The sequence below is a fragment of the Sus scrofa genome, chromosome 8, assembly GCF_000003025.6.
Source record: "Sus scrofa isolate TJ Tabasco breed Duroc chromosome 8, Sscrofa11.1, whole genome shotgun sequence".
Lineage (NCBI taxonomy): Eukaryota > Metazoa > Chordata > Mammalia > Artiodactyla > Suidae > Sus > Sus scrofa.
In genome coordinates this window covers 82,928,909-82,944,738 of record NC_010450.4, presented here as the reverse complement: position 1 = coordinate 82,944,738, position 15,830 = coordinate 82,928,909, and the positions used below count along the sequence as shown (strand labels likewise).

Here is a 15,830-nt window from a genome sequence, read left to right as displayed (position 1 = left end):
CTTAACATCCATATAAAGTGGAGGTCATGGCAGTGCCTAGATCAGAGTTGTTCTGAGGATAAAATGAGTTAACATTTGATATGGACTGATACAGCCCTTGGCACATATAAGCACAGTATAAATATTAAATAAAAAAGACAGCTGGAAGAAGTACTCCTATTCCCATTTTCCTGGTAAGAAGTGAGGCATAAAGACTAAATTCCCCATCAGTCGGCTAGTAAATGACTGTAGGAGACTTCCTCCAGCTTCAGAAGTCCACAACTGAAACCCACCTCTAACTGTTGCTAAACTTCCTGTGTGCCTTAGGAAGGACTTTTTCCTCTCCTGGTATTTTTAGCTGACACCCTGAAGTTTTTCTACCTCTAACAAACTATGTAGTCTCTAGTAACATCACACCTTCCGTCTGTGGTAGTTAAGCAAATAAATACTTGGCAAAAGAAAGCAACTTGGGTAAGGATGGAAGAGGAGGTGGAGGGAGGGGCTTGCATTTGAGAGCTGGCCACATGCCACCTCCTAGAGCTTGTCCCTTATAGCCCTGCCGAGAAACAGGTTCATGCCTGAATTCATGCAACAAGGACCCTGGGCTTCTTGTCCGAAGCCAATGCTTTTTCCTAGCACCATGCCGCCTGACCACAAAACCCGGAGACTTTGTGAATTTTCTTCTCAAATTAGTATAAGGCCATGCTGGTCTCTTCTATATTTTTCTTTTTTTAAAAAAAAAATCCTTCCTTCCTTCCTTCCTCCCTCCCTTCCTTCCTTCCTTTTGCTTTTAAGGGCCACACCTGTGACACATAGAAATTCCCAGGCTAGGAGTCAAATTGAAGCTATAGCTGCTGGCCTATACCACAGCCACAGCAACACAGGATCTGAGCCACTTCTACGACCTACAGTACAGCTCACAGCAATGCTGGAGACTTAACCCATCAGGCGAGGCCAGGGATTGAACCCGAGTCCTCATGGATAGTAGTTAGATTCATTACCACTGAGCCACGACAGGACCTCCTCTATATTATTCCAATTTAATCTGAATATCTGAGAGTTGAGACGGACACTGTATAGAGTTTTAGAGGTGAAAAGGGATGATTTCTAGAAATCTGACTTCAGGTGAGAAAATTTAAGTTCAAGTTCCACAACTGGTTAGAGACATAGACGGTGCAAGAGGTCTGGGATTGTGTTGGCAACAAATAAAGTACCCCTCATCTTCCCCACCCAGGCTGTATTCCTATATTCCCGACTTGGAGGTCTGATTTGCTTTGTCTGGGGTGAAGTACAGGAATCTGCCTTTTAAATAAGTGTCTGGCTAATTCAGATGCAAAAGCCTGAGGGCTGTACTTTGAGGAAGACTGATCTATATTGATCAGCTTATAACAAGCAGTTCAAGAAGAGTCATGCAATTCACAAATATACATTGATTGAGAAAACATTTATTAGGGACCTATTATATGCCGAGCACTGGATGATACAGAAGAAAGAAAACTCAGTTCTGCTCCCAAGGGGCTTATGGTCTGGGGGAAGTAAAGTCAAATTAGCAACAAAATGTTGTAGATGCTGCGATGATTTAAGCCGCAATGGGGCACAAAGAGTTCATTTCCACTGGAGAGGGAGGGGGGAGAAAAACCAAGAAGAACCCCATGGAGAAGATGACATTGGAACTGACACTTGGAAGTATGTCAGTGAGCAAAGGTACAGGAGGAATGACCCAGCAGATGGAAACTGCTAGAAGCTTGAGGTAGCTGGGTGAAGAGCAGGGTTGAAAGGACAGTGACCCCGAAAGATAGGTGGGAACAGGAATCTGCAGTAGGTTATGGAGTCTTAGCGGATGTCCTGTGGAGGCATAAATCTCACAGATAAGATGTATTTCAGGGGACTTGTCTGTGGTACAAAAAGGGACACTCATTGGCCTGGATTATCTAGGAGGTTGGGTTCTCAGAAGTTGATTTAGGCCCTTTTAAGGTAAATGGAAGATTTTTGCAGATACTTTGATTGAATACAGTTCATTTCTCTGTTTAAATTTTCTTCGCTGGAGTTCCCGTCGTGGCTTAGTGATTAATGAATCCGACCAGGAACTGTGAGGTTGCGGGTTCGATCCCTGGCCTTGCTCAGTCGGTTAAGGATCTGGTGTTGTTGTGAGCTGTGGTGTAGGTCGCACACTTGGCTCAGATCTGGCGTTGCTATGGCTGTGGTGTAGGCCAGAGGCTACAGCTCTGATTAGACTCCTAGCCTGGGAACGTCCATATGCTGCGGGTGTGCGGCCCTAGAAAAGACAAAAAAAAAAAAGACAAAAAAATTTTTTTTCTTCATATATTTGTCTTCCATTCATGTATTTCTACTCAAGAGTAATTAATATACTCCTCAAAAATAAATACAAAGTTGCTACCTTTAGGCAAAAATCACAGTAACTTTTAAAAAGATGGTCCCTCAAAAAAATTCAACCGAAGACTGGAAAGAGAATTTTAAAAGCAACCTCCACTCTGTCTTTTCAGTTTTGTGGCACTGAGTGCTGTAGTCTGGTGGTTATGAGCAGACCTTGATCCAAACTCTGGCCCTCGGCTCAGCAGCTGCGTGACCTTGGACGTGTCCCAGAGCTGGGCTGGGCCCGCTTCCTCATCTGCTGAGAGAATTCAGGGATCTGCCGTGAGCTCCACGTGCACAGAGACCATGGCTGCCCATTTACACCTGCCGTGCCCACCCAGAGCCTCGCCCGGGGTCAGTATTCAATGGGCGTGTATGTGCTACCCAGGGAACGTTATCTAATATCACTGCAAACCTTCCCTCTGCCGCCCCACCAGTAAGCAGGCAGAAAGATAAAGGGCCACCTCTCAGGGATTTGGGGCTATGTTTGCATTAAAATTTAACCTCCGTGGAAGGTTCTGAGACGCTTTTTTCTTCATTCAGTGTATTTTCTCGGACGTATCTTGAGGGTAAGGCATTTTATTTCATGAGTGCGTATACTATTAACTTTTAAGTGGTCTTACCCTCTCCTCCACTCTCTCCTGGAAATGCTTCTGTTTAGAAGGTCACTGAACACACACTGTATCTGGGGACATCTGTCTAGGGTAGATACTATCCTGGGCACAGCTGCTCTGGCAGCCTGGCCGCCTGCTCTCCCTCCTCCTGCCCCCACCTGACCTGTTTTTAAATGCTGAACCTACTCTCAGGCCATCCTCCTGTTGGCGTTGGCTCTGAGCCACCTTCCCGCTCATGGGTGACCTCACTGGCTGACCTGAAACCCGCTGGGATGGGGGCTGGCACTGAACTCCGAGGCTCCAGATGTCCCCAAGGCAGGAGCTGCAGCAGTCAGCGGATGGCACAGCTTCAGGCAGGAAGGCCCTTGGAATTTGAGATGCTAGGAAACTGAGAGACTTGCTCAAAGTCACAAAAGTAATAATCATTGCAGCCAGAGCTAGAGCTCAGACCTCTGGACCCTTACCTAAATTCGTTTTCCGAGTCTTCAGAGCTAAAGGGCATTTGTGTACCATGGGGTCACAGCTGGCTTATTTGCTATCATGTCTCTGTGGATAAACATAGGCAGAGACCTGGTAGCTTTGTTATTAGAACTCTCTTGTGTGTTTTGTTTGAGAAAAATAAAAAACAAAAAAACAAAACCTTGTTCATGAACATTTGGCAGATCACAACCTTTTCAGCCTTAGTCTGGTCACTAGACTACACTGATGACTTGGTCATAGAATTGCAAAGAGTATTCAGAGTCTCAGATCTAGAGGGTGTGCGGGAGTGCTTTCCAAAACTCAGCCCCTCCCTCCCATTTTAGCTGTTTCTTTTTCATTCCTTTTCCTTGTGCCTCGGTAACCCAGAAAAGCTGAGTCCAGTCTCAGAATCACAAATGTTTCCTAAAACAAAGATACCTTCTAACACTTGTTAGTTTAGTTTCTCTGTAGACTAGAAAAGTGATACATTTTTTAAAGAAAGAGATGCATAAATGCCTCGAAAAGTGGAGGTTTTACATCACCAAAAAAAGAGGCAGAAATCTGACTTTTTTCCTCCCAAAAGGTCAAGAAAAGGCAGGAAGAAAGCTTCCTCCTTTTAAAGACACACAGCAATTATTAGTGATTTTTCAGTGGGTAGAGAGGTATGGTGAATGCCCTCAGAGCCCTCCTTGCGTCCCTCCGCCCCCAGGATGCACATGAAGAGGTGATGTGGCAGAGCTCAGGGTTGGTTTGTTTTCTTTAACCAGGGTTAGAACTCTTAGAATATAGGACTGACTCAAGTCTGATTTTTAAATGATTCCAGTCAACAATTTATGTGTGTGTAGGAAGGGTTCTAACAGGGGGCTCCTCTTTCAAAGGAGATTCTTATCATTCAAATCAGCCAGTTGGGATCAGCCCTTAAAGGGCAGCTTTAGTCATTCTCTCAAGTTGCCAAGTAGGAGTGACCTTATCAGTGTGCTGAGGAAAAGGGCCCCCACAAGAGTCAGTGCTCCCACGTTTCTGGTTTCCCTAGGATAGAAATAGACTGAAACATGGAAAGAGATATTAAGAGGAAGGCATTCCTCAGCCTCACCCCCTTCCTACATCTGACTTGAGTTAGGCCTACAGTTTGCAAATCCTAGTTCTTGCAGCTGGATAATCAACCTCTCACACAAGAAGGAAGAATTGCACATAGGCTTGTTTAAATATAAGATCGTCCTTCTGCATATTGATTCTTTCCTTGTCCCCAGTAGAAATCTTCATATTGAAGTATTGCTGAAGAGAAGGAGCCAGGACTAGGGTGGGGGTGGGGAGACGTGGCAGAGAGCAGAGCCTGTCCTTTGGGATGCCACACAGCCCAGAGAGAGGCACCTGAGCCTTGTCATCTTAGGGCAGCTGGGGTGTGGAGGCTTAACCTGCCAACTTGCTTCCGCACGTCTCTCCTCTGCCGCGTGACTACTTTCTTGGACTTTCAGACCCCAGACCCATATCTTTACTGAATTTAATTCATTATTATTTATAGTTCAGATGACCATAAAGTTTATTGCCCAAACCAGGACACTTTTGAGAGTGACAGGGTGTCCTGTTAATAATTCCATCCAAGGAAGTCCCATCATGGCTCACCAGTAACGAATCCAACTGGTATCCATGAGGACACAGGTTGGATCCCTGGCCTCACTCAGTAGCTCGGATCCAGCATTGCTGTGGCTGTGGTGTAGGCAGGCAGCTATAGCTCTGATTCGACCCCTAACCTGGGAACTTCCATATGCCAAGGGTTATGCCCTAAAAAGCCAAGAAGAAGAAGAAGAAGAAGAAGAAGAAGAAGAAGAAGAAGAAGAAAATCCCATCTGTTCCAGGAAGACTGGGATTGTCCCAGGGAAACCAGAATACTGACACTTCTTCAAACTATACACGTCAGATTGGATCAGCCTTCACCTATTAGCATCATCAAGGAGTTAGAAGCATCTCATAACTGAACTTAGTCAGTTAGCCTGGAGTTTTCTCCTTTGACTTGAGTAACCTTAACTTTAATCTGCCCAGAAACACTTCTGGAATTTATTCTACTCATCCGTCCCTTAAACTGTACAGGACCTAATTTAACATTCTTGGAAAGGTAGTCATCGAGACGGGACAGAACCTCAGTGGTTGAGAGTGCTCATTGCCTTTGTTTTGAATCTCAACTCTGGACCCTTTCTCTGTGACCTTAGGTACGTTATCCCTCTGGCACCCTTATTTGCAAAGTGTGATAATATGCTCAGCATGGTTCCAGGCTTCAAGTAAATATCTGTGGTGTTAATATGTGTTCGGTAGAGCGTGGTGATCACCTAAAAATCAGTTGGGCAAACATCTCCTTGCTTCTACATAAGTACTCTTAGTTCTAGAGTCTAGTTTATTACCTTAGCTGCCTCCCTCCTTGCTGGTACCAGTCACTTTTTACTATAATTTTCCGAACAGTAACTTGCTAGACTTGTGATGCTGAGTAAGTAGGAAATCCATACATTTAAACTGCGGTACGTCCACCCAGCCCAGTGCAGTGCCACGCCAGGTACTCAGAGCCACAGGTAACATGGCAGCCACCTCTTCCTGGAGGGTCGGTTTTACTTGATTATAAGTTATTTAAGATATCGCTTCTATATTTGATAAGTAATGAAGAGTAGAGCATAAAATGTTTTTAAGTTGGTTAAAATAACTCAAAATGTCAGTGTAATTTCAGTTCCCTTGGAAACCCTGGGGCCCTAGGTAGGTTTACTTGCCTCTGTCACTCATGCTTACATTGGTGGAAAATGTTGAGAAATCTCAGGAAAATGTCTCTCAGAAAGATTCTGAGGGTAATTTGAGAGGGTTTGAGGCACAGGTTGCTGTCCTTGTTAGAGGCTTAAATTGAACTTTAGGTAAATTTGACAGAAATGTCCGCTTCCAAGAGGATATCCGTTTATTTTTTACCTGCAGTTCTGCTTATTAACTTTGAACAGCCCATAGAAGGCACCGTATGTCTTAAACGTCATCAGCACTTGAGAGCGAGACCTGCAGCTCTTTACTTTCGGTATCTTCACTTGGTTTTCACTATAGGAGCTAGTGTATCTGTGAGAGCGAACCAGGGATTCTGAATTGGGAGATGTACATTTTATAGCCCCAGAAGTAGAGAAAGTGGGATAAAACTCTTTTAACTGGGCATGCGATATGCTTTGAAGCTCAGTGTCATGGTTCCCAAACGTTGAAGACGGGATTGGAAAAGGATAGATAATAGAACATTTTAGCCATTTTTGTACATTAGCAAAAGACAATTTTAAGTTGCTTCTTCACATTTATTTTTTGAACGGGCTTTTTTTTTTTTTTTTTTTTTTTTTTTTTTATGGCTGCACCTGTGGCACATGGAGCTTCCTAGGCTAGGGGTCCAATTGGAACTGTAACCACTGACCTAGGCCACAGCCACAGCAACGTGGGATCTGAGCTGCATCTGCGACCTACACCACAGCTCACAGCAATGCTGGATCCCTAACCCACTGAGCAAGGCCAGGGATTGAACCCACAACCTCACGGTTCCTAGTCAGATTCGTTAACCACTGAGCCACGACAGGAACTGCTGAACAGGCTTTATTAAGGAATTATTGGCTTAGAATAAACTACACAGGTTTAAAATGTACAGTATGAGGAGTTCCCATCGTGGCTCAGCAGAAACGTATCTGACTAGCATCCATGAGGACGCAGGTTTGATCCCTGGCCTCGCTCAGTGGGTTAAGGATCCGACGTTGCTGTGAGCTCTGGTGTAGGTCGCAGATGCGGCTCAGATCTGGCATTGCTGTAGCTGTGGCGTAGGCTGGTGACTACAGCTCCAATTCGACCCCTAGCCTGGGAACCTCCATATGCTGTGGGTGCGGCTCTAAAAAGACTAAATAAGTAATAAATAAAATGTACAGGATGATTAGTTGTGACATACATGTGAAAGCATCGCCACAGTCAAGATGATGAACATACTCAACACCCACAAAAGCTTGTTCCTGTACCTTTGCAACCCTGGCCCTCATCCCCAGGCCCCTACTGATCTCCTTTCTGTCACCATACATTGGTTTGAGTATTCTAGATTTTATATGCATGGGCCGATACAGTATATATCATTTTTCTCTCTGCTTTCTATCAGCATATTGAGTTTGTCCATGTTGCTGTGTGAATCAGTATTTTGTTCCTCTTTATTAGAGTAGTAGTCCATTGTATGGATATACATATTTATTTATTTGCTCATGTATTGATGGACATTTGGTTTGTTTCCAGTTTGGGGCTATTACAAAGAAAATATACACATCTGTGTAGACACATGTTTTCTTTTCTCTCAGGTAAATATCTGGAAGTAGAATGGCTGGGTCCTGTAGGAAGTGCACACTCAACTTTGTAAGAAACTGCCAAAATATTGTCCAGAGTTGTGCTGTTTTACATTCAGGTCCGCAGAGTATGAGAATCTCTGTTGCTAATACTTGGTATGGTCAATCCTTTTAATAAAAAATTTTTATTTTGGTAAGATATATGTAATGTAATACTTATCATTTTAATCATTTGTAAGTGTACAATTCCATAGCATTAAATACATTCACAGTGTTGTACAATCACCACTCTCCATACCCCAAACCTTCTCATCATCCCCAACAAAACTTTGTACTCAATAAATAATAACTCCAGTTTTTCCTTTTCCCCATCCCCTGATAATCTGTATTCTACTTTTTGTCTATGAATTTTTCTAAGTTGCTAATATAAGTAGACTCAAAATATTTGTCCTTCTAGTCTAGCTTATTTCCCTAAGGATCCTATTTTTAAGGATCTGTCTTTGGTGAAGAGTCTATTCACAGCTTTTACCTAATTTTTGTACAGATAGATTGATTTATTGAAATGTACAGCACAATATATCCGAGCTTATAAAAAATTTTATTGTAATTGATTTGCAGTGTTCTGTTTTACCTACTTTCTTTTTTTTTTTTAAGTTTTTTTTTTTTTTTTTTTTTTTTTTTGTCTTTTGTCTTTTTTTTGTTGTTGTTGTGGTTATTGTTGCTATTTCTTGGGCCGCTCCCACGGCATATGCAGGTTCCCAGGCTAGGGGTTGAATCGGAGCTGTAGCCACCGGCCTACACCAGAGCCACAGCAACGCGGGATCCGAGCCGCGTCTGCAACCTACACCACAACTCACGGCAATGCCGGATCGTTAACCCACTGAGCAAGGGCAGGGACCGAACCCGAAACCTCATGGTTCCTAGTAGGATTCGTTAACCACTGCGCCACGACGGGAACTCCTGTTTTACCTACTTTCTAATTGAATTATTTGGATTTTTATTAAGGAGTTTTGAGAATTCTTTATATATTCAGGACACAAGTCCTTAATCAGATATGTGATTGCAGATACTTTCTTTGAGTCAGTGGCTTGAATGTATTATAAGTAAAGTGTAAGGCAACACTTCAAAATAAATTAAATATCCTTAAACAAGGATCTGTGGGAACAAAATCAGAAATTCAGAAACTAAACACAGAAATGGATAAAAATTAGAAGAAAATCAAAGAGAATTGATATAATTCAATAAACAAATTTAAAAGAAAAACATTTCGTAAGTAATAAATTTGAATGTGCCAAAAGGAGAATAGATTTGTACTAAAATGTAATAAGGTTCATTGGGGAAAGGCAGGAAAATAACCAAAGGGTGAATGAGAGATTTTAAAAGAGGTTAGAAGGGTCTGAAAGTGACTGGGATGAACAGCAAAGAAGATACACCACAATTCAAGAAAACTTTCCAGAAATTTGAGAAAACCCAAATCTACATATTGAAAGAACTCAGCATTTACTTGGGAAAATTCACTTACTGGGATCAACTTTGAGACATGTCCTAGCAAAACTATTAGCTATTAGCCTTTATGTATTTATTTATTTTGCTTTTTTTGTTTGTTTTATTTTATTTCTTTTCTTTTTGTCTTCTTAGAGCCACACCTGCAGCATATGGAAGTTCCTAGGCTAGGGGTCGAATCATAGCTATAGCCACCAGCCTATACCACAGCCACAGCAACACGGGATTCGAGCCACATCTGTGACCTACACCACAGCACAACAAAGCCAGATCCTTAACCCATTGAGGGAGGCCAGGATCAAACCCGAATCCTCATAGATACTACTGAAGTTCATTTCTGCTGCACCACAACGGGAACTCCACATTATCCTTTACAGATGAAGGAAAGTCCTTGGGGCTTCTAGGCAAAAAGAGCACATTACTTGTAAAGGCAAGGATGTAAGGTTAAAATCAGACTTCTCAAAAGCATCATCTACAAATAGGCAATAGTGAAAAAAACATTTCAAGAAACTCAAGTAAATCAGGACAGGCCAAGCTCTCCTTCAAGCATCAGGGCTGTAGGAAAAGTTTAAAATGTGCAAGTTGGGAATTACTGTAACAGTGAGCTGTTCTTGAGGAATCTGTTGGGGTCACTTTACTCAACTAAGATAGGACTGGAGAAAATTTGGCAAAAGGACATGTGGTAAGCATTTAATATATATATATATTTTTTTTTTGTCTTTTTTTTTTTTTTTTTTTTTTTTGCTATTTCTTGGGCCGCTCCCGTGGCATATGGAGGTTCCCAGGCTAGGGGTCCAATCGGAGCTGCAGCCACCGGCCTACGCCAGAGCCACAGCAACGCGGGATCCGAGCTGCGTCTGCAACCTACACTACAGCTCACGGCAACGCTGGATTGTCAACCCACTGAGCAAGGGCAGGGACCGGACCCGCAACCTCATGGTTCCTAGTCGGATTCGTTAACCACTGCGCCACGACGGGAACTCCAGCATTTAATATATTTAGAGATAGAGATAAGGCTAAAATAAAAGTAGTGATATGGGTGAAGGAATAATATATAAATTCTAGATGTTCTGATAAAAATAGAAAGAGTACAACTGTAAAAATGGGATGGAAGAATAGGGAAAGAGAACAGTAGAGTAAGATCACTCATAGGTGAAAGATGAGAGTTAAAAGATATCATTTAAAACTGATTAACTAGGAGTTCCCACTGTGGTGCAGCAGATTAAGGATCTGGCATTATCTCTTCAGTGGCTTCCGAGGTGTGGGTTTGATTCCCAGCCTGGCACAGTGTGTTAAGGATCTGGAGTTGCGGAGTTCCCGTTGAGGCACCGTGGTTAACGAATCCAACTGGGAACCATGAGGTTTCGGGTTCGGTCCCTGCCCTTGCTCAGTGGGTTAAGGATCCGGCGTTGCCGTGAGCTGTGGTGTAGGTTGCAGACACAGCTCGGATCCCGCGTTGCTGTGGCTCTGGCGTAGGCCGGTGGCTACAGCTCCGACTGGACCCCTAGCCTGGGAACCTCCATATGCCACGGGAGTGGCCCAAGAAAAGGCAAAAAGAAAAAAAAAAAAAAAAAAAAAAAAAAAACACTGACACAGAAGATACTTTGAAATGAACATGCTTGCATCAAGTATCATAGCATCCTCCCATATAAAGCAGGATATGGCAGGAAAAATAAATGGAACCTCACCGAAATAAGAACTTAAGACACCAGTCTAAATGCAAGACAAGTCTTGTGGAAAAAACATAAGTAATCATATCAGCCAGAGGTTGGGAGACTGCCCACAGGGCAAATCTAGTCTGTTACTTGTTTTTGTAAATAAAGCTTTTAACACAGCCACTTCCGTTTGTTTACAAGATATAAACAAATGGCTTTCTTACTACAACAGCAGAGTTGAATAGCTGTGAGAGAGGCCCTATAGTCCACAAAACCTAAACTACTTACTCTCTGATCCTTTCCAGAAAAACCTCACTGACCCCCTCATATAGGAGACCTAAGCAACATTATTAATTAGTTAGCTTTTATGGAAACCTATTGAGCACTGCATTCTAATAACAGAAAATACACCTTTTCCCCACTCCTGGGCATCTATCCAGAGAAAACCATGACTTGAAAAGATACATGTAGTCCAGTGTTCACTGCAGCACTATATGCAATAGCCAAGACATGGAAGCAACCTAAATGTCCCTTGACAGAGAAGTGGATAAAGAAGACGTGGTACATGTACACAATGGAATATCATTCGGCCATTAAAAGGAAAGAAGTAGTGGCATTTGCAACAACATGGATGGACCTAGAAATTATCATGCTAAGTGAAGTGAGTCAGACAGTGAGATACTGACGTCATATGCTCACTTACATGTGGAATCTAAAAAAAAGGACACGAGTTCCCATCGTGGCTCAGTGGTTAACAAACCCAACTCGTATCCATGAGGACTTGGGTTCGATCCCTGGCCTTGCTCGATGGGTTAAGGATCCAGCATTTCTGTGAGCTGTGGTGTAGGCCGGCAGCTACAGCTCCGATTCAGCCCCTAGCCTGGGAACCTCCATATGCCTTGGGTATAGCCCTAAAAAGACAAAAGACCAAAATAATAATAATAATAATAACAACCAAATAAATAAAATAAAGGACACGATGAACTTCTTTGCATAACAGATACTGACTCACAGACTTTGAAAAACTTAGGGTTTCCAAAGGAGACAGGTTGGGCGTGGGGGGTGGGCTGAGGGTTTGGGATGGAAATGCTGTAAAATTGGGTTGTGATGATCACTGTACAGCTATAAATGTAATACAATCTATTGAGTTAAAAAAAAAGAAAAAACACCTTTTCAAACATGCAAGGAACACTTAACAAAACTGTATCATATTGTAGGTCACAAAGAAAAGATCAAATTCCATAAGTTAGAAATACCGCAATCAACATTTTATCACAATGCCGTAAAGCTAGAAATTTAAAATTTGGGAATTTTAAAACTATTCTATTAAATGACCCATAGGGCAAATGAGAAAATATAAAAAGTTACACAACTTCTGGAAAATAATGGTCAAACAGCTCCCTATTAGAGTCTGTGGGATACATTTAAACCAGTGGTCAGAGAAAAAAATCATACCATTGAACACCTATATCAGTAAAAATTAAAGAATAAAGATAAAATTTAAATTCCCAACCAAAAGACTAGGTAAAGAACACTAGAGTAAGCCAAAGAAAAAAGTATGAGGGAAAGATAATAAAGATAAGAGCAAAATATAAATAGGGAAAAAAACAGACCAGATCAACAAATTCAAATCCTTACTTGAAAGAACAAAAACAATCCCCAAGGCTCAATTTAATAACGGGGGGAAAAAGGTGTTGCAAGAAGAAAGCACAAATATAAAAGATAAGATGAAAGAGGGAAACAGCTATTGATAAAGAATACAAAATTTTATTGTAAGCTCACTTTGCATACCTTTATGCAAGTAAATTTGAAAACCTAGATGAAATAGATAATATCCAAGAAGAAAATGTAATTCACCAAAATTACCCTCAGTAGACATAGAAAGCTTAAATTTATTTACATAGGACACATAGAGAAAGTTTCAAGGAGCTACTCCACCAGAAAGCACCAGTCTCAGAGACTTGAGAGAGAGAATCCACCTAACATTTAGAGACCATTTCAAAATGTAAACTATTTCTGAGCACACAAACATCTATGAAGCAAGTGTAACATTGACACCAAAACCTGATAAAGAGAGCACACAAACTCAGACCAGTATCATCTGTGAATATTAATATAAAGATCCTGAATAAAATACCCGTTATTAGACTCCAGTGCTCCACATTATGAAAATAATACATCATGACCAAGCAGGTCTTATGCCAAGAAATGCAAGGATAATTCACCATATAAATAGGTGTAAGAAGGAAAATCACAATATCTTTAGAAATGCTGAAAAGTCCTCTGGCAAAAATTCAGCACCCAGAGTTCCTGCTGTGGCACAGTGGGTTAAAAAACCCAACTGCAGTGGATTAGGTCGCTGCGGAAGTGGGGGTTCAATCCCCAGCCTGATGCAGTGGGTTAAAGGATCCACCGGTTACAGCTGTGGCTCAGATGCAGTCCCAGGCCCTGGAACTTCCATATGCCATGGGTATGCCCATGGTAAAAAAAAAAAAAAAAAACAATAAAATAAAATGGAAATATCAATAAACATATATATAAATAATTACCAGTTGGAAGATATAATGGAAGCAAAAATTCCATTTCAAATAGCAACATTTACTTAGTAAATGTAATAAAAAATGTTGAAAACCTCATGCAGTATTATGGGTTGAACTGTGTCCCCCTCCAAAGGTATGTGTTGAGGCCCTAATCCTAAGTACCTAGAATATGGCTGTACTTGGAGATAGGACCTGTAAAATGTTAAAATGAGGTCATTGGGTTGGACCCTAAACTCATGGGTGTCCTTCCAAGAAGAGGAGATTAGGACATGCAGAGAATCACCAGGAAAATAAGCTATGAGAAGACACAGCGAGAAAGTGGCCATCTGCAAGCCAAGAAGAGAGGCCTCAGGAGAAACCTCAGACTTTTGCCTCTAGAACTTTGAGTAAATAAATTTTTGTTGTCTAAACTACCCCATCTGTGGTATTTTGTTATGGGCAGGCCTACCAGACTAATAGAGTAGCTGTGGAACAATCTTGAAAGATGCAGAAACAGATTTGAACATACCTACCTGGTTCTTGAATAGCATATTTTAACATAATCAAGTAATTCTTACCAAGTTAATGTATAAATAAAATGGGATCCCAATTAAATAAGTACCTATAATCTTTTTTTTTTTTTTTTTTTTTTTTTTGTCTGGAGGTTGACAAGGTGATAACTAAAGTTCATATGGAAAAGTAAGCCCATGAGCGAAATATTAAAAAGGAAGAACTGGGAGAGGAGACTAGCTCTACAGATGTTAACACCACACAGTCTCTATCATGAAAACAGTCATCCTGAGGCACAGACTAGAATGGAATGGGATGGAATATCTACAGATAGACCCAGACATATATGGAGATTTGTGAGAAAGATGGTATCTCCAGTCACTAGGACAGAAATGGTTTTTTAATAAGTGGTATTAGGGCAACTGGCTGACCATTTAGAAAAAGATAAAAATAGACCTATTCCTTTTTTTTTTTTGCTTTTTAGGGCCACCCCCGCAGCATATGGAGGTTCCCAGGCTAGGGGTCTAATCAGAGCTATAGCCTCCGGCCTACACCACAGCCACAGCAACGCCAGATCTGAGCCAAGTCTGCGACCTACACCACAGCTCACAACGCCTGATCCTTAACCCACTGATTGAGGCTAGGGATCAAACCTGCAACTTCATGGTTCCTAGTCAGAGTCGTTTCCGCTGCACCACGATGGGAACTCCTAGATCTATTCCTAATACTGTGAGTAAGCTGAACTCCAAAAGGATCCAAGATTTAAATAAAATATGAAACTTTATATGTACTGGAAGAATGCATGGGTGAATTCCTCCTTACAGTCTGGGTGTAGAAGACGACTTTCTAGGACTCAATCCATATTCAATAAAAGAAAATATTGATAAACTTGACTATCAAAAAAAAATAAATTTGCACATAAGCAAAGTCAAAAGACAAATTAGGAAGTGCCCATGGCATGTGGAATTTTCTGGGCCAGGGATCGAACCCAAGCCACAGTAGTGACAACGCTGGGTCCTTAACCCACTGAGCCACAGAGCATCTCCCCTCAATACCTTGTTGAAGTTCATTAAAATATGCCTGTCCCTATATCAGCAGTGGCAGAATCATCTCATATTAATCAGCAGAGGTGAGCAAAAAGGTATTGCTCTTGTCCGGCTCCGGTATAGAGGGCTAAGTTGTTGGAGTTGGTGGCTAACTTCCCGGGTCATGTACAAAAGCTGACTGAGCTCCCCCAGAGTGTACACTAAGGGCAGCCCTGTGCTTTAGAGCCAGACCACTGCACACCACAGCAGTTACCCGGGAACACATGTGCGGAGTGTGCAGAAATACACTGCCCCCTGCTGCCGCTGTCATCTGCAGGCAAGGAAAGGAAGTAAATTCCCATTTTGAAAACTCTCTTGGGCAGTAGGAATTACTAAAACAGGGGCTTCAGTAAGGGGGTCGTAGCGGGGGTGGGGTGGGGGGGGAGATGGAGAGTTGACTTGAGTTGCTGTCTGGCGCTGCAGTTGGTGGGCGGGGTCTAGAGGCCTCTGTTTTCGGCCTTTTAAAGGTGCGGGTCAGAATGGGGGCTAGAGCTAGCTGACCATAAAAGGCAAGCTGGAAGTGGTAACAGGCTGCGACAACAGAAAGAAAAAGAGAACGTTTGATTACGGAGGTAATTTAAAGATACTGTACTATTTCAGAGCATGTGTTTATTTTTGGAATATAGAGTTCTATGGTGTTGGGGAAACTTTGTGACTATTGGGAACTCTTTCATCAACAAAACAAGTGTATAAGGAGGAATTATGCCTTTATTCCCTTAGGGTTTTCTTTTTTTTTTTTAATTGAAGTATAGTTGATTTACCATGTTCTGTTAAGTTTCAGGTGTACAGCTAAGTGTCTCAGATATAGATAGACAGA

General features: G+C 41.9%; 1 protein-coding gene and 1 long non-coding RNA gene across 10 annotated transcripts in view; one reads left to right on the top strand and one right to left on the bottom strand.

Annotated features, from left to right (window-relative positions):
* LOC102165892 overlaps window positions 1–15,830 on the bottom strand; it is an 85,676-nt gene that overhangs the window by 5,904 nt on the left and 63,942 nt on the right. The gene's annotated exons all lie outside the window — the stretch shown is intronic.
* Window positions 1–15,830, top strand: part of SMAD1 (SMAD family member 1) — an 80,353-nt gene that overhangs the window by 43,171 nt on the left and 21,352 nt on the right.